The sequence below is a fragment of the Bubalus bubalis genome, chromosome 2 (genome assembly GCF_019923935.1).
Source record: "Bubalus bubalis isolate 160015118507 breed Murrah chromosome 2, NDDB_SH_1, whole genome shotgun sequence".
NCBI classification, from domain to species: Eukaryota; Metazoa; Chordata; class Mammalia; order Artiodactyla; family Bovidae; genus Bubalus; species Bubalus bubalis.
Window position 1 is genome coordinate 85,873,706 of NC_059158.1, and position 18,678 is coordinate 85,892,383.

Genomic DNA, 18,678 nt, shown 5'->3' on the forward strand with positions numbered 1-18,678 from the left:
AAAGTATAAGACTGAAACCAAAGGAGACACTAAAGCTTCCTTTGGCACATAGGTATTTAACTCTAACCATCTGTGTTAAGAATAAACTAATTTAACTTCATTTAACAATAAACCAAGATAGATTGGTTTGATGACACTTGTTATTGATTTGCAGTAAGTGACGCTAGTAGTAAAGAATCCACCTGCCAATACAAGAGACCTAAGAGACGCGGGTTCAATCCTTGGATCGGGAAGATCCTCTGAAGCAACCCACTCCAGTATTCTTGCCTGGAGAATCTCATGGACAGAGGAGACTGGTAGGCTACAATCCATAGGGTCACAGAGTCAGAAAGGACTGAAGCGACTTAGCACAGCACGGCACAATGACCAATATAGTTATGTTAAAGCCAGAGAAACATTCTGTCTGTCCTTCCTATTGTAAGTGGGTGGTCAGTGCATGCATGTGCGCATACTAAGTCAGTACTCTCTTTCTTTAACCGTATTCGCTGCCACAAATGTAGCCTGAATATCAGCACTTGATGACATGGTACTGACCCACTTTCAGTACTGCTTCTCATGATGCTTTATATAAATTCAGGGTTGACCACTCTCACAGCTTGGAACAACTCCTATGAGCAGCCAACACAGGAGTGCTGTATATTTGATAACTATGCATAAGAATGGCAGTTAATTTCTTTAGGTGTTTAATTTAAGCCTTTCTGCAGTTTCTAAAAGTAGCAGGAGAATGAATAGTACAGAGTGTTCTCATTTTGCAGAAATAGAATAGCAAACTATATATCATGAAAAAATAGACTGAATATTCTTTAAAAAGGCTCACATGAGAAGTGGCAAGAGGAAACTACCCTTTAATAGCAACTATATCTTTTGGTATGTTGATAGCATTTCTCATAAAAGAAATATTTGTGCTATGCATGTAACAAATAAAGATGCAGAGAATAATGCAAACCAATTATTTAATATATAGAACTAAAGAAGCCTCTTTAATTTTGTGAGAAGAGCATACTTTGTATATTGAACAACCTCTTCTGTAAAACAAGGTTTTACATAAAATTTCAGATCTAGTGAAATTTAACCAGCAATTCATATTTACTCTTTTGCTTTTTCTATACATATCCCCCCAGCACATGTAGATACAGAATGTGTACTTGTGGAATTTATTTGAAATCTGTGACATATCTCACATATTTTATACATATATATCATGCGTTATATATGTAATGTTCTGTGTGATTTTAACCAGCTACATGTTTAAAGGTGTATAGTCTGTTATCAAGGCAAATATATTAAGCACAAATTATTTTCAAAATCCCAGAGAGGCATGTATATGGTACACAACCTGGAAAAAGGTTCTAGCCCCTACTCTGCTCTAGAGCACAGGAGAGAAGTCCATAAGTGCCTAAGTGTGACAGAGCAGAGTAGCATCTGCAATTGAGAGCAGTGTCTATGTCTTCTGGTTCTTTTTTAGCTAGAAGATTTTTGCCAGCAAGGACCACCTTTAGTGTCCTCCATGCCATAGATAACCCTTACATATTATCTGACTTTAGCAATGATTTTACCCAGAATTTGAAGCATAGGAAAAATCAGAAATCAAAAAATAAAATTACAGAATTGCTTCTATACAAGCTATAAAATGAAAAATTAGCAATATTTTAATGGGGGTAACTGGGTTTCCCTGGTGACTAAGTGGTGAAGAATCCACCTGCCAATGCAGGAGACACATCTATCCCTTAGTTGGGAAGATCTCCTGAAGAAGGAAATGGCAGCTCACTTCAATATTCTTGCTTGGAGAATCCAGTAGAGAGAGGAGCCTGGCAGGCTACAGTCCATAGAATCACAAGAGTCGGATATGAATTAATGACTTAACTACCACCACCACCAATGAGGGTAACTAAAAAGATTGTTTAACTAGAACAACACACATTAAAAAATGTGTGAAATTAAAGACAGTATGAGATAAGTTAATTGGTGAGGACATTTGAAAGTCAGAGAAAGAGAATTTGGATCCTTTCTTTTTGAAGTGACCATATATCACCAGTTGACTGGAACATTCCCAATTCATGCCTTTTGTTCCAGAATAATACCCATTTTGAATAATGCATCATACTAATGCTAGGTATTAGAGGTATCCTGCATGTTACTGAGCAAATAAATTATGTGACAGAGTGTCTGGGACAGGAAGATTATTCTGTGATTTCTTGATGCCTGGAACAAAGGGAGACAGGACAAACTGAGAGTTTTTTCCATTTTTTATACATAAGTTGACTGTTATTAGTGATTAAGACACAAATAATGAGGAGGATCCAGAAGGCCTCATAAAGGGGTAACTTACAGAATTTTAAAATGATTTAAAATAAATTACGATGGGCAAAAGATCTCAAAAGTACATATTAGTTGTGATTCTAGGGAACTTAGTAAATATAAGAGGGTTGAAATGTTGGAAAAAATATTTAAAGAGAAAATAAGGAGCTCACTATCGAAAATATCATTTTCTGGGTTCTAAAGAGGCAAGCCAAGGAAGTTGTAACATGGTATGATTATCAACAAGTAAGAGTGTAAAGAAACAGGAAATACACTTTTGAAACCATTAGCACATAGGTGATTTTACACACAACTTTAAGTTTCTGGACCAAGTTAACATTTAAATTTCTAGAAGAGGCTGTAGAGATCTTGGAGTCAAGCATCTTTACTGATAGTATCTACTTGGAGTCCAATGTCTCTGTCTATATATCTCTACCTAGAAATCCCTGTCTATCTATCTATCTATCCATCCTTCTAAGGAATATGTAATGATTCAATGTAGGATCAGCTAGCTACAAAACAGTGAATCTGAGGACTGACCATAAATCTCCCAGGATTTTGGACCCAGCACTCCATTATAATTTGTTTCCATAAGACAAGTTTTGGTGAAATTCCAAAAACTAAAAGGTTCAGGAGTATTATACTTAAATTTATATATTTATGCAAACTCCTTATATCTTTTTAAAAGTGAGGTATAAAGTTGAATAACAAATAATAATAAATTAGACTGTAAAACTATTTGATTTGGAATCAGCTCTGGGAAAAGATGGGCTTAATTTCTTTGAAGCATCTTTTAGGATTTGAGATTGATTTGCAATTGTCAACAAAGTCTTTAGTTGTCAGCAAATTCTTGAGCTAAAAGAATTATTTCATCAATGATAGGGATATACATTGGCTTATCTATTAAAAGAATCCCTTTGGTGGAAGGACATAATTGCCTTCTAGTTTGTTTTCAGTTTGAGTTGTCACCGAGGAAAACATTAATAGATCAACTGTCATCTGGCATTGATTTTGCAGTGTTTTCTAGAGGGAGATTAGGGAAAGGGATTTGTTTTTTGAAAAGAATCAAGTATCCTGGACCAAAAGGCTAGCTCTGATTGTCTTTCCATTTTAGGGAGAATTATAAATGATTTAATTAATTTTCCTTAAAGAACTTTTCAATATCACCCTTGGTCTTTTGTCCTGACTGCCCATAGGATATAGCTAGTTAATGAGCTTTGATGTTTTCTTATTTTGTCCTCATTCTCTTAGCACTATCTTCTCAAGCTTTGCTATTTGTTTGAGATTGATCTTAATAAAGTGGAGCATGTCGTGTTTATTAAGGTGGATAATTTTTTTAACTAGTAAATTTGTACTTTTCATGCTTAGTGACTGAATACCACAGCTCTTGACATATAATAACTGATGAAGAGTAATTGAATGAATAAATAAATGAATGAATGGGCAGAGAGATGAGCTGAATGTTCAACAAAAGCTGACTAAGATGATAGTGTCCTAAAGGACAGGAAGGTTTTTCTTTAGTCTCTGTATCCTTAACAGTGGCTAGATCTGAATATGTTAATGAGCTATTGCAGCACTGCCTGGTCTAATGTCTCCTAAGTAGCTGATCCACTCTTGCATTCTCACTTAATTAGTTTATATAGTAATGTAACTTAAAATCAGTTTGCTGTGTTAGGCAGTTTTCCACACCTTCTATAGTGCATGTGGAAGAGAATCAGAGACACTTAATAAGCTAAATCAGTTTGAGAGAATATTCTATTGATTCATCAACCCATTAACTTTTACAACCATAAATTAACATATATTCACAGATCACAAGTAATGAAATACAAAAGAATGTTTAAAACAAATGTGGCAGTTTATAATATTGGAGTTTGAAAAATAAGATTACTTTGTCTTCCCAAAAGAAAATTGGATATAGTTTTATTTCTGTTAGTACTGAATTTTTTAGCTTATGATTTCTTTGTATACATTTAAGCTAAAATTCTATATGTGTGTGCCTGTGTGTTTGTCCTCTAAAATGCTCTTTAAGGTGCAGATTTTATAATAATTGTCCAATTAAATAATGTTATAGGGTCTACATGATAAAAGTCAGTATTAGGGATGTAGGGGAGGAAAAAGTTTTCCTTGGCTCTTTGCCTCTGATTGGGTCTGGCAATTAGACAAAGACAGATTAAAAGCAGCAAAGCACACAAATGTATTTAATAGAAGTTTTGCATGAGCCTTCATAAGGAAATGAAGACTAGGAGAAATGGTTAAATCAATGTGTTTTTATGCTAGATTTTTGATGAACAGTCCAAAGATGCGATAGGCCAAAGAACACTTTGTAGGAAACTGGAGAGAACTTGAGCTTCCCCAGTGACTCAACAGGTAAAGAATCTGCCTGCCAATGCAGGAGATAAAAGAGGTGCAGGTTCAATCCCTGGGTTAGGAAGATCCCCTGGAGCAGGAAATGGTAACCCACCTGGGTGTTCTTAACTGAAAAATCCCATGGACAGAAGACCCTGGTGGGCCACAGTCCATGGGGTTGCAGAGTCCAACGTGACTGAGTGACTAGCATGCACGCATGGAGGGAACTCAGCAAGGCTTACCACTCAGATTCCCCTCTGCATCAATTTGTCTTCAGAGATATGGATGCTTCTTTCCTCTGGAATTAGGGAAGGCACCTCTCACATGAGGCTTTTATGACCTGCTTGAGAGATTGGTCAGAAAGTCCTCCTGTACAGGCCACTTCCCAAATTCCTTCAGCTTTTCATACTCAGTATGCCAAGTTGGGTGTTAGTTCTAAAAGGTCTTGTAGGTCTTCATAGAATCGTTCAACTTCACCTTCTTCAGTGTTACTGGTTGGGGCATACGTTTGGATTACCGTGATACTGAATGGTTTGCCTTGGAAAAAAACAGGGATTATTCTGTTGTTTTTGAGATTGCATCCAAGTACTGCATTTCAGAATCTTTTGTTGACCATGATGGCTACTCCATTTCTTCTAAGGGATTCCTGCCCGCAGTAGTAGATATAATGGTCATCTGAGTTAAATTCACCCATTCCAGTCCATTTTAGTTCGCTGATTCCTAGAATGTCGACATTCACTCTTGCCATCTCTTGTTTGACCACTTCCAATTTGCCTTGATTCATGAACCTAACATTCCACGTTCCTATACAATATTGCTGTTTACTGCATCGGACCTTGCTTCTATCACCAGTCACATCCACAACTGGGTATTGTTTTTGCTTTGGCTCTATCCTTTCATTCTTTCTGGAATTATTTCTGCACTGATCTCCAGTAGCATATTGGGCACCTACCCACCTGTGGAGTTCCTCTTTCAGTATACTATCATTTTGCCTTTTCATACTGTTCATGGGGTTCACAAGGCAAGACTACTGAAGTAGTTTGCCTACAAGAACTTTTAGAACTAACACCCAAAAAAGATGTCCTTTTCATTATAGGCGACTGGAAGGAAACCAAGAAACACCTGGCATAACAGGCAAATTTGGCTTTGGAATACAGAATGAAGGGCAAAGGCTAATAGAGTTTTGCCAAGAGAACACACTGGTCATAGCAAGCACCCCCTTCCAACAACACAAGAGAAGATTCTACAATGGACATCACCAGATGGTCGACACCAAAATCAGATTGATTATATTCTTTGCAGCCAAATGTGGAGAGGCTCTATGCAGTCAGCAAAAACAAGACCAGGAGCTGACTGTGGATCAGATCATGAACTCCTTATTGCCAAATTCAGACTTAAATTGAAGAAAGTAGGGAAAACCACTAGACCATTCAGGTATGACTTAAATCAAATCCCTTATGATTATACAGTGGAAATTAGAAATAGATTCAAGGGATTAGATCTGATAGACAGAGTGCCTGATGAACTATGGATGGAGGTTCATGACATTGTACAGGAGACAGGGATCAAGACCATCCCCATGGAAAAGAAATGCAAAAAAGCAAAATGGCTGTCTGGGGAGGCCTTACAAATAGCTGTGAAAAGAAGAGAAGCGAAAAGCAAAGGAGAAAAGGAAAGATATAAGCATCTGAATGCAGAGTTCCAAAGAATAGCAAGGAGAGATAAGAAAGCCTTCCTCAGTGATCAATGCAAAGAAATAGAGGAAAACAACAGAATGGGAAAGACTAGAGATGTCTTCAAGATAATGAGAGATACCAAGGGAACATTTCATGGAAAGATGGGCTCGATAAAGGACAGAAATGGTATGGACCTAACGGAAGCAGAAGATATTAAGAAGAGGTGGCAAGAATACACAGAGGAACTGTACTAAAAAGATCTTCAAGACCCAGATAATCATGATGGTCTGACTCACATAGAGTCAGACATCCTGGAATGTGAAGTCAAGTGGGCCTTAGAAAGCATCACTATGAACAAAGCTAGTGGGGGTGATGGAATTCCAGTTGAGCTATTCCAAATCCTGAAAGATGATGCCATGAAAGTGCTGCACTCAATATGCCAGCAAAGTTGGAAAACTCAGCAGTGGCCACAGCACTGGAAAAGGTCAGTTTTCATTCCAGTCCTCAAGAAAGGCAATGCCAAAGAATGCTCAAACTACTGCACAATTGCACTCATCTCACACACTAGAAAAGTAATGCTCAAAATTCTCCAAGCCAGGCTTCAGCAATATGTGGACCGTAAACTTCCAGATGTTCAAGCTGGTTTTAGAAAAGGCAGAGGAACCAGAGATCAAATTGCCAACATCCACTGGATCATGGAAAAAGCAAGAGAGTTCCAGAAAAACATCTATTTCTGCTTTATTGACTATGCCAAAGCCTTTGACTGTGTGGATCACAATAAACTGTGGAAATTTATTCAAGAGGTAGGAATACCAGACCACCTGACCTGCCTCTTAAGAAACCTATATGCAGGTCAGGAAGCAACAGTTAGAACTGGACATGGAACAACAGAACAGTTCCAAATAGGGAGAGGAGTACATCAAGACTGTATATTGTCACCTTGCTTATTTAACTTATATTTAGAGTACAGATGACACCACCCCTATGGCAGAAAGTGAAGAGGAACTAAAAATCCTCTTGATGAAAGTGAAAGAGGAGAGTGAAAAAGTTGGCTTAAAGCTCAACATGCAGAAAACTAAGATCATGGCATCCAGTCCCATCACTTCGTGGGAAATAGATGGGGAAACAGTGAAAACAGTCTCAGACTTTATTTTTGGGGGCTGCAAAATCACTGCAGATGGTTATTGCAGCCATGAAATCAAAAGATGCTTACTCCTTGGAAGAAAAGTTATGACTAACCTAGACAGCATATTAAAAAGCAGAGACATTACTTTGCCAACAAAGGTCTGCCTAGTCAGGGCTATGGTTTTTCCCGTGGTCATGTATGGATGTGAGAGTTGGACTGTGAAGAAAGCTGAGTGCTTAAGAATTGATGCTTTTGAACTGTGGTGTTGGAGTAGACTCTTGAGAGTCCCTTGGACTGCAAGGAGGTCCAACTAGTCCATCCTAAAGGAGATCAGTCCAGAGTGTTCACTGGAAGGACTGATGCTAAAACTGAAACTCCAATACTTGGGCCACCTCGTGTGAAGAGTTGACTCATTGGAAAAGACCCTGATGCTGGGAGGGATTGGGGGCAAGAGGAGAAGGGGAAGACAGAGGATGAGATGGCTGCATGGCATCACTGATTCTATGGACATGAGTTTGAGTGAACTCTGGGAGTTGGTGATAGACAGGGAGGCCTGGCGTGCAGCAGTTCATGGGGTCGCAAAGAGTTGGACACAACTGAGCAACTGAACTGAATTGAACTGATGGCAGGTTGCCATATTTGGGGCCCTCAATCCTGAGTCTCATCAAGGACTAAGACTATATTCTGGTTTTATCTTTCTTAGCTCTACCACCTGCAAGAGAAACTGGATATTTCTCATCTACAAAAGAAAGTAGCCTGAGCCTAAATAATGGGAGAAAGAGATAGATGAAGTTCTTGTGGCTGCCATGATCTGTGATTAGATGACTTTTTGATTACTTTACTATTATTAGGCAGCATTTACTTATAAAAATATAATCGATCTTTTTTCTTTCATTATCCTGCTTCATCAGTTCAGTTCATTTCAGTCCCTCAGTCATGTCAGACTCTTTTCAACCCCATGGACTGCAACATGCCAGCCTCCCAATCCATCACCAACTAACTCCCGGAGCTTACTCAAACTCATGTCCATTGAGTCGGTGATACCATCCAACCATCTCATCCTCTGTCATCCCCTTTTCCTCCTACCCTCAATCTTTCCCAGCATCAGGGTCTTTTCAAATGACTCAGTTCGTCTCATCAGGTGGCCAAAGTATTGTAGTTTCAGCTTCAATAACAGTACTTCCAATGAATATTCAGGATTGATTTCCTTTAGGATTGACTGCTTGGAACTCCTTGATGTCCAAGGGACTCTCAAGAGTCTTCTGTAAAACCACAGTACAAAAGCATCAATTCTTTAGTGCTCAGCTTTCTTTATAGTTCAACTCTCACATCCATACATGACTACTGGAAAAACCATAGCTTTGACTAGACGGACTTTTGTTGGCAAAGTAATGTCTCTGCTTTTTAATATGCTGTCTAGGTTGGTTATAACTTTTCTTCCAAGGAGTAAGCATCTTTTAATTTCATTGCTGCAGTCACCATCTGCAGTTATTTTGGAGCCCAAGAAAATAAAGTTTCTCATTGTTTCCACTGTTTCCCCATCTATTTGCCATAAAGTGGTGGGACCAGATGCCATGATCTTAGTTTTCTGAATGTTAAGTTTTAAGCCAGCTTTTTCACTCTCTTCTTTCAATTTCATCAAAAGGCTCTTTAGTTCTTCTTGACTATCTTCCATAAGAATGGTGTCATCTGCATATCTGAGTTTATTGATATTTCTCCCCACAATCTTGATTCCAGGTTGTGCTTCATCCAGCCCAGCGTTTCTCATGATGCATTCTGCATATAAGTTAAATAAACAGGGTGACTATATACACCCTTGACGTATTTCTTTTCCTATTGGGAACTATTCTGCTGTTCCACGTCCAGTTCTAACTGCATACAGTTTTCTGTATGCATGTATACATACAGATTTCTCAAGAGGCAGGTCAGGTGGTCTGGTATTCCCATCTCTTTCAGAATTTTCCAGTTTATTGTGATCCACACAGTCAAAGGCTTTGGCATAGTCAATAAAGCAGAAGTAGATGTTTTTCGGGCACTCTTGATTTTTCAATGATCCAATGGATGTTGGCAATTTCATCTCTGGTTCCTCTGCCTTTTACTAAAAGCAGCTTGAGCATCTGGAAGTTCATGGTTCATATACTGTTGAAGCCTGGCTTGGAGAATTTTGAGCATTACCTTGCTAGTGTGTGAGATGAGTGCAATTGTGCAGTAGTTTGAGCATTCTTTGGCATTGCCTTTCTTGAGGATTAGAATGAAAACTGACCTTTTTCCAATCCTGTGGCCACTGCTGAGATTTCCAAATATGCTGGCATATTGAGTGCAGCACTTTCACAGCATCATCTTTCAGGATTTGAAATAGCTCAACTGGAATTCCATCACATCCACTAGCTTTGTTCATAGTGATGCTTTCTAAGGCCCACTTGACTTCACATTCGAGGATGTCTGGCTTTATTTAAGTGAGTGATCACACCATCATGATTATCTGGGTAATGAAGATCTTTTTTTGTATAATTCTTCTGTCCATTTTTGCCACCTCTTCTTAGTATCTTCTGCTTATGTTAGGTCCATACCATTTCTGTGTGTTATTGTGACCATCTTTCCATAAATGTTCCCTTGATATCTCTCATTTTCTGGAAGAGATCTCTAGTCTTTCCCATTCTGTTGTTTTCCTCTGTTTCTTTGCACTGATCACTGAGGAAGGCTTTCTTATCTCTCCTTGCTATTCTTTGGAACCTGCATTCAAATGGGTATATCTTTCCTTTTCTTTGCTTTTCACACATCTTTGTAAGGCCTCCCCAGACAGCCATTTTGCTTTTTGCATTTCTTCTTCTTGGGGATGGTCTTGATTCCTGCCTCCTGTACAATGTCATGGACCTCCATCCATAGTTCATGAGGCACTCTGTCTATCAGATCTAATCCCTTGAATCTATTTCTAATTTCCACTGTATAATCATAAGGGATTTGATTTAGGTCATACCTAAATGGTATTTCCTATTTTCTTCAATGGAAAGCTGAAGTTGGCAATAACAAGTTTTCATGATCTGAGCCACAGTCAGCTCCCTGTCTTGTTTTTCCCGACTGTATAGAGCTTCTCCTTCTTTGGCTGCAAAGAATATAATCAATCTGATTTTGTTATTGACCGTCTGGTGATGTCCATGTGTATCATCTTCTCTTGTGTTGTTGGAAGAGGGTGTTTTCTATGACCAGTGTGTTCTCTTGGCAAAACTCTGTTAGCTTTTGCCCTGTTTCATTCTGTACTCCAAGGCAAAATTTGCCTGTTAATCCAGGTATTTCTTGACTTCCTACTTTTGCATTCCTGTCCCCTATAATGAAAAGGACATCTTTTTTGGGTGTTAGTTCTAGAAGGTCTTGTAGGTCTTCATAGAACCCTTCAACATGAGTTTCTTCAGCATTACTGGTCAGGGGATAGACTTGGATTACTGTGATATTGAATGGTTTGCCTTGGAAATGAACAGAGATCATTCTGTCGTTTTTGAGATTGCATCCAAGAGCTGCATTTTGGACTCTTTTGTTGACCATGATGGCTACTCCATTTCTTCTAAGGGATTCCTGCCCACAGTACTAGATATAATGGTCATCTGAGTTAAATTCACCCATTCCAGTCCATTGTAGTTCACTGATTCCTATAATGTTGACGTTCACTCTTGCCGTCACCTGTTTGACCACTTCCAATTTGCCTTAATTCATGGACCTAACTAACATTCCAGGTTACTATGCAATATTGCTTCTTATAGCATTGGACTTTGCTTCCATCACCAGTCACATCCACAACTGTGTGCTGTTTTTACTTTGGCTCTCTCCTTTCATTCTTTCTGGAGTTATTCCTCCACTGATCTCCAGTAGAATATTGGGCACCTATTGACCTGGGGAGTTCATCTTTCAGTGTCCTATCTTTTTGCCTTTTTAAATTGTTCATGGGGTTCTCAAGGCAAGAATACTGAAGTGATTTGCCATTATCCTTCTCCAGTGGACCACATTTTGTCAGAACTCTCCACCATGACCTGTCCGTCTTGGGTAGACCTACACAGCATGGCTCATAGTTTCATTGAGTTAGACAAGGCTGTAGTCCATGTGATCAGATTGGTTAGTTTTCTGTGATCATGGTTTCAGTCTGTCTGATGGAGAAGGATAAGAGGCTTATGGAAGCTTCCTGATGGGAGAGACTTACTGAGGGGGAAACTGGGTCCTGTTCTGATGGGCGGGGCCATGCTCAGTAAATCTTTAATTCAATTTTCTATTGAAGGGTGGAGCTGTGTTTCCTCCCTGCTGTTTACCTGGGGCCAAACTATGGTGGAGGTAATGAAGATAATGGAAATCTCCTTCAAAAGATCCCATGCATGTACTGCTGTACTCACTGCCCCCAATACTGCAGCAGGCCACCACTGATCCATGCCTCTGCTGGAGACTCCTGGACACTCCCGGGCAAGTCTGGGTCAGTCTCTTTTGGGCTCACTGCTTATTTCTCCTGGGTCCTGGTGCACAAGGTTCTGTTTGTGCCCTCCAAGAGCCTATTTCCCAGTACTGTGTAAGTTCTGGCAGCTCTTTGGTAGGGTTAATGGCGACCTCCTCCAAGAGGGCTTGTGTCATACCCAAGTCTGCTGCACTGAGAGCCCCTGCCCCAGTGGCAGTCCACTGCTGACCCATTCCTCCACAGGAGATGCTCCAACACATTTCTGTCTCAGTCTCTGTGTGGTCCATGGGTCCTGGTGTGCACAAGATTTGTTTGAGCCCTCTGAGCATCTCTGGCAGGAATGGAGTTTGATTCTAAATGCGAATTCGCCCCTCCTACCATCTTGCTGGGGCTTCTCCTTTTCCCTTGGTTGTGGGGTATCTCCTCACAGCTCCTCTAGTGCCACACAGCCACGGCTCCAACACCTACCATGTTGCTGGGGGTTCTCTGACCTTGAACGTGGGCTATCTCTTCACAGCTGCTCCAGCAAAGCGCGGCCGCAGCTCCTGACCTTGGCCGTGGGGGTATCTCCTCAAAACCGCTCCAGCGCCTCGCAGCCACTGCTCCAGGGCCTCACCTCCTCCAGTCCAGGATAGTTGAATAAGATAGATTAATATTGCTTTACTAAAAGGAGATTAAACTGGAAATATTAACATTAATATATTCTTTCATTTTTATTGTAAAAATAAACATAGATAAGCATTAAAATGCTCCATAAATTTTCAGGCTTATGATTATCAGAATTAAGAAGGCTAACATTATATGTATTTCTATGATTTAATTATCTTAAATTGGAGGATAATTGCTTTGCAATGTTTTATTTGTTTCTGCCATACAACAGCATGAATCAGTCATAAGTATATATATTAATCTATCTCCTCTCTCTTGGTCCTCCCTCTCACTCCACCTCCTCATCCACCTCTCTAGATCATCACAGAGCATGAGCTTGGCCTCTCTGTTATATAGCAGCTTCTCACTCACTATCTAACTTATATTTTATATATAGTAGTAGTATATGTCAATGTTGCTGTACATATGATAGTGTATATATGTCAACATTACTCTGTCAATTTGTCCCATGCTCTCCTTCCCCTGATGAGTCCACATGACTGTTCTCTGTGTCTGCCTCTCTATTCCTGCCCTACAAATAGGTTCATCAGTACCATTTTTCTAGATTTCATATATATGTGTTAATATATGATATTTGTTTTTATCTTTCTGGTATACTTCACTCTGTATTACAAGCTAGAGATTCATCCACCTCAGTTCAGCTGACTCACATGTGTTCCTTTTTTATGGCTGACTAATATTCAATAACCTCAGATATGCTTATGACACCACCCTTATGGCAGAAAGTGAAGAAGAACTAAAGAGCCTCTTGATGAAAGTGAAAGAGGAGAGTGAAAAAGTTGGCTTAAAGCTCAACATTCAGCAAACTAAGATCAGGGCATCCAGTCCCATCACTTCATGGCAAATAGATGGGTAAACAGTGCTGCGGTTCACGGGGTCGCAAAGATTCGGACATGACTGAACAACTGAACCGAATATTCCATTGTATATGTGTACTGCAGCTTCTTTATCTATTTATCTGTCAATGGACATCTAGGTTACTTCCATGTTCTGGCTATTGTAAATAGTGCTGCAATGAACATTGGGGTGCATGTATAAGAGCTTTAAAGAGAAAAAAGGAAATTAGAAAAAAATTCTAAGTTACATATCCCTTTAATGAATGCAAAAGGTTTTTTGCCTTATTCATAAACTAATGTATGGATGTATGGATGTGAGTGGTGGGCTATAAAGAATGCTGAGCACCAACAAATTGATGCTTTTGAATTGTGGTATTGGAAAAGACTCTTGAGAGTCCCTTGGACTGCAAGGAGATCCAACCAGTCTATCCTAAAGGAAGTCCGTCCTGAATATTCATTGGAAGGACGGATGTTGAAGCTGAAATTCCAATACTCAGGCCACCTGATGCAAAGAATCATTTGAAAAGATCCTGATGCTGGGAAAGATTGAAGGTGGGAGGAGAAGGGGATGACAGAGGATGAGATGGTTGGATGGCATCACTGACAGGATGGACATGAGTTTGAGTGAGCTCTGGGAGTTGGTTATGGACAGGGAAGCCTGGTGTGCTGCAGTCCATGGGGTTACAAAGAGTCGGACACGACTGACTGAACTGAACTGATAAACTGAATTTTAACAGTTACTGCATATAGAACTAATTCACATTGAATTTCAAAAGGCCATTATTGTGTTGTACATGAATAACACACTTAATCCATTAGAAAGATTACACTCATATTGGTCATGAGGCAAGTGTTGTCCAAACACAGTTTGTACATCTGATTTGAGAACAGAGTTAATGCTCTGAAATCCTCACTCAGCTCAGCTTTATATTTATGACTTTGTTTTGTGTTTTGCTGTCTTGCCCTTCATTCCTCTATTATCTACGCCAGAGAAATCTCTGCTGGAGACTTGTGGCTTCAGTTTGTCTAACTTCTTAAAGCCAAGACATGGGTCTCTGCTTCTCTCTCACTCGGCTTCTTTTATTCCCCTGGTTATCAATCACAGTGTTCCCCAACCTTTAACTTCACCTTTATTGGACTCTCACTTAATATAAACCTGAGAAACACACTTATAAAACCAAAAAGAACAGAACCATACAGAAACTGAAAGTCCACGCTACAGTATAGATAGGATAATTGAATTTTTCCCTTTAGAATGAAAATCCTAGAATAACTATAATTCTTTTAAGCTGAAAAGCAAGAGGCATTTTTGGGAATAAATAGAATACTTTTCTCAGTAGAACTACATTTTCTTTGTAATATAAATTGTACAAATATTTTCTACCATTTTATGTTTTCCTTGTGCTAAAGAGAAACCCCAAGGACAAGGATCATCTTTATAGATGTTTACAGAATTTTCATTTCTTTACTGCTTGCTTTTTTTCCCTTTCTTTCTTTCTTTCTTTATTCTGCCACACAGACCAACCTGATGTAAAGAGGGTGAAACTGCAGCCAGTGACAAACCCTGTCAGGACAAACAGGCCAGCACAATTGATGGTGTAGGAAGACTGAGAGGGAATGGGTACACAAATAATCTGATCTATTCATTTTACAGATGAGGAATCCGAGACCCAGGGAGGCAAACATGGCATTTGACTGAAATTATAAAACAAGTCAGTGACACAAATGGCTCAGCTCAGTTCATTTCAGTCGCTCAGGCGTTTCCGACTCTTTGCGACCCCATGGACTGCAGCACACCAGGCTGCATCAGGGTCTTTTCAGATGAGTCAGTTCTTTGCAGCAGGTGGCCAAAGTATTCGAGTTTCAGCCTCAGCATCAGTCCTTCCTATGAATATTCAGGACTGATTTCCCTTAGGATCAACTGGTTGGATCTCCTTGCAGTCCAAGGGACTCTCAAGAGTCTTCTCCAATACCACAATTCAAAAGCATCAATTCTTCGGTACTCAGCTTTGTTTTTAGTCCAACTCTCACATCCATACATAACTACTGGAAAAACCATAGCTTTGACTAGATGGACTTTTGTTGGCAAATTAATGTCTCTTCTTTTTAATATGCTGTCTAGGTTGGTCATAGCTTTTCTTCCAAGGAGCAGGCGTCTCTTAATTTCATGGCTGCAGTCACCATCTGCAGTGATTTTGGAGCCCCCCAAAATAAAGTCTATCACTGTTTCCATTATTTCCCCATCTTTTTGCCATGAAGTGATGGGACTGGATACCATGATCTTAGTTAGTTTTCTGAATGTTGAGTTTTAAGCCAACTTTTTCACTCTCCTCTTTCACTTTCATCAAGAGGCTCTTTAGTTCTTCTTCACTTTCTGCCATAAGGGTGGTGTCATCTGCATATCTGAGGTTATTGATATTTTTCCCGGCACTCTTGATTACAGCTTGTACTTCATCCAACCTGGCATTTTGCATGATGTACTCTGCATATAAGTTAAATAACTAGGGTGACAATATACAGCCTTGACGTACTCCTTTTCCGATTTGGAACCAGTTGCTTGTTCCACGTTCAGTTGTAACTGTTGCTTCTTGACCTGCATACAGATTTCTCAGGAGGCAGGTCAGGTGGTCTGGTATTCCTGTCTCTTGAAGTTTTTTCACAGTTTGTTGTGATCCACACAGTCAAAGGCTTTGGGCTCAGTGGTAAATAATCTGCCTGCCAATTATGGAGACACAGGAGATGTGTGTTTGATACTTGGGTTGGGAAGATTCCCTGGGGCAGGAAATGGCAACCCACTCCAGTATTCTTGCCTGGAAAATTCCATGGACAGAGGAGCCTGGCAAGCTGTAGTCCATGGGGTTGCAAAGAGTAGGACACAACTGAACAGGCACACATAGGTTAGCATGTAAAGAACACAAGGTTTATTTAATATACATAAGTTAGATGGAGTTAAATTTCACTCTTTTGTTCCACTGAGGTATAAACCAAACGTTAAAAATGCAAATCAGACTAATGTGGAAAAATTCAAAGTGTTAAATCATGCCTGTCATAACCAGTATACAAATGAAATCTTTGGCTATTTATTTTTTGAAGTATACCTGATTTCCACTCTAGGAATACTTTGGATTTGAAGACAGTTTAGAAAACCATAGTATTAGAAACTCTTCTCAGCAACTTTCCTATCTCTAATTCAGCAACTTCTAATTTAGTGTGAAATAGGAAATCATTTTGTTAATTAGTTGAAAATTAACTTACAAGCAATCTAAGAAAAAAGTTGTACATTTTTGCCAGTGTATTTAAAGTGTGGATCATTTGTACATTTTTGCATGTCCTTTTATAATTATAATTACATTCCTAAACATTCTCTCAGAGCTAGGACTTTTTGCTGATCACAGTCTTTTAAAAAGAATGAGAATACTGGATAGCAATGGGAGAGTTTAATAACCTCATTGTTTTATTACCTTATCAATAAATAAAATGACTCAATTGCTCTGGATTAAGAGTCCTGCATAAATATTAGTAAATATAATTAAGAGTAACAGTTGATACATAATACTTCCTGTGTGTACAGAGATAATATGATTCTTAAGGATAAGATTGTGACTTTGCCTCATCACCTAACATTTGGGAATCTTCCTATACATTTTAAGTCTCAGGAGAATTGAACAAAGAATTCACAAGTCATCCTGACCAATGAGGCAAATCCTAACTAGTGTTAAGTTATTAACTGAGTCCCTTAAGTGATATATTTTTAATGTCTTTTATATAAACAGTCAACAGAGTAAAACAATTGCCTATTTATTTACAATTACCATGTTTGTAGGCAATGTTTATAAGTGCTGAATAAGAAAATGAAAAGTGTATATTAATTAAGCTTGAATCCCAGTGTGGGAGGCATAGCACTTTACTTTGTTATTAGAATCTTCCTATAAAAATTTCCACTGATGTACTCCAGTCTTCTTGCACACTAGTACCTAGAAAAACTTGCTGTGTGTAAAGGTAGGACTCAACACAGAGTATAAGTGCCCAGAAACTATAGGTATTACAATTATACTAGCTTGAGATATTAACTGAATACAATTTGAGTTTCTTTTTAAATGTGAAAAATCCCTGGGTTGGGAAGATCCCTGGAGTAGGAAATGGCAACCCACTCCAATATTCTTGCCTGTAAAATTCCATGGACAGAGAAGCCTGGAGGGCTATGGTCCATAGGGTTGCAAAGAGTCAAACACAACTGAAGTGACTTAGCATGCAAACTGAAAACAAAACTCTTCAGGTATGTTAAAGAATGGCAGATCTGAATGATTGCTGACATTTAAGCTACATGATGGTAATTTTTACTCTCAATGTAAGAAATATTTTTATCAATGTATCTTCTTCCATTTTAAATTATGAAATGCTTCAAACATACAAAAATATGTGAGTGGTATAATGAACGCACTTGAAACTTCTGCTCAGCTAAAGTACAAAAGTACAAATAGAGTTCATGAACACTCTCCAGTAGTGTTTTCTTTCTTTCCCACCATCCAGAAGTAGTAACTATCCTGAATTTGGTGCTTATCACTCCTATGCATGTCTTTATACCTCCCTAAAAATATATATTCCTCAAGAAACCATGACATCATTTTATATTACAAAACACTATATCATATGAGATGAATTCTTCAAATTGCTTTTTTATACTCAGCATTGTGTTATCTTTAATATTTATCTACTCTGATACCTTTACTTCTAGATCATTCATTCACATCACTAAATATTATTAGATGTATGAATATTCTGCAATTTATCCATTCTTTGGGGAACATTTAGCTATATTGTTTTGTTTTGCTATTATAAGCAGTGCTACATTGATTACTGTGATATATTTCTCCCTACGGATGTGTTTAAGACTTTGTATAGAGCAATGCTCTTCAAAATATAGTGTGGGTCAGTATCTATGAATTATCTCTGGTGAGGTAGTACAAGCACTGAGAGCAAGCAAGTGAAAACTTGACAGCAATTTGACATTGCTGCCACATCATATGATTTTGCATTCTTGCAAAATTATTGTTCTGCAGTGGATTACACATTGTAAAAGTTGTTTTAAATCATAGATAGCTTAAGAGGTATTATTCTAGTCTACATACCTTGGGGTAGAATTGTGCTTCCAGGAAGTGATTAATACTTAATCTTTAAAATATTGCCGGTTGTGCTTCAGAATTTTTGTGCTGATTTAGATTCACACTAGAAACATGGAAGACTTTCTGTTCCCCTGCACTCTATATATTCTGCTTTTTTTTTATGCTTTTT